This window comes from Echinops telfairi, unplaced genomic scaffold (assembly GCF_000313985.2).
Source record: "Echinops telfairi isolate 266 unplaced genomic scaffold, ASM31398v2 ScPeMD7_7400;HRSCAF=8409, whole genome shotgun sequence".
NCBI classification, from domain to species: Eukaryota; Metazoa; Chordata; class Mammalia; order Afrosoricida; family Tenrecidae; genus Echinops; species Echinops telfairi.
This window is the reverse complement of record NW_022111300.1, coordinates 22,729,409-22,731,013: the sequence shown is the minus strand read 5'-3', so window position 1 is coordinate 22,731,013 and position 1,605 is coordinate 22,729,409.

Sequence of the window (1,605 nt, the reverse complement as noted above, 5' to 3'; positions counted from 1 at the left end):
TACTTTTTATTGTGATCTGGGAGAAAGCTTACAGGACAAACTGGTTCTCCATCCAACCCCTCATGCACATGTTGTTTCCTGGCACTGATGGCAATCCTCACAATGAACGTTCATCCCAGTTCCTCCCTGTTTGCCATTCCCATTCGTCCTTCTCTCCCGTCCCTTCCTGCCTCCTGAGCTTTATCCCTGGACAAATGCTGCCCTTTTGATCGCAGATGGTGGATGGTTCTGCGGAGTGTGCCCTCCCATATCCCCATCCCCCAGTGTTGCTGTTCACCTTGTAGGCCTTTCTATTGTTGGGGTAAACTCACAGTGGTGAGTTCCATTTCAGGCGATAGCTCAGGGCCAGCATCTCAGAGGCTCCACCCATCTGTATCAGAGTGGTACGCCTAGTCCTTTTTTTTTTTAAAATGATTTTGAGTTTTGCTCCCTTCGTTTTCTCCAGCTCTATCCAGAACCATCTATTGAGATTCCTTTCAGAGCCAGGCACCATCTCTGGTTTCCGGGTGGTGGAAGCTGGGTCCAAGGGCTCCTTTCGGCCTTTGGACTAATTGCTTCCGTGCATCTTTGCTTTTCTTCACTCTTTGCTTCCGAGGAGGAGAGACCAACCGTTGCCCTTAGATGGCTGCCTATAAGCTCTAAGACACTCGGTTTTGCTCCAAAGTAGGATGTGGAACACCGTTTGTGTGGACTTTGTTATGCCAATTGTTGCTTATGTCCCGCTGATGGTCCTGAGTCCCAGGCACAGTGATTCCTTCCCTTTAGGTATGGGTTATGGCTAAGAAGTTGTCCTACAAAGCCCACATGGAAGATGCACACCAGGCTGTGTGATCACGAGTTGTCAACGAGAAGAGGTATCACAAGTCCAAAAAACACGCATCCAAATTGATAGGACGGGGACTGGATGTAGTGGAGACTCAACGTCCACCAGCAAGACAATTGGACATTCCCTCTTAGCAGGGCCTGACAGAATGGAAGATCGATCCAGGGTGCGGTGTGGCACTGATGAACCACATAACTATCCTCTGGTTCTTTAAGATTTCCTCCCCTCAAGGGAAAATCTAACATTGATCATGTTAGATTTGCGTACGTTCATTTGTACATTTAAGATTGCTTGCTACGTGGTAGTCAAGATAGATGGCCCCTCAGAAGGGTCAATGACAGGAGGAGGGGTTCCCTGAGGGCACGGGATGTGGGAGGCTGGGGTGGGGTGTGTGGAAGAAGGGGGAGAGAGGAGAATTGATAGCATTGATGACTGTATAGCTCCACCTGATGGGATTGAACAGCATAGCTATATGGGAAGGGAAAGGATATATTGGAATGAGTAAGATAGGTCAATAAAAATATTCAACGACGACAAAAAGAAGTTGTCCTAGCAGGGTGCACTTGGAACACGTCACTCAGAACGCTGCCCAAGGCCCCAGCTCAACAACTCTGCCGACAGAAGCCGTGCCTCATCTTTCAAACCCCACAAAGTTCTGGGGAAACACCATGGCCACGAACAAGCTAATGGAACACACTGGCTCCTGATCCCATGGGCTTCCAACAGCTCACCAGGAAAGCATGAGCCTACAGCACTGAACAGCTGAGCAACAGAGAGGCATG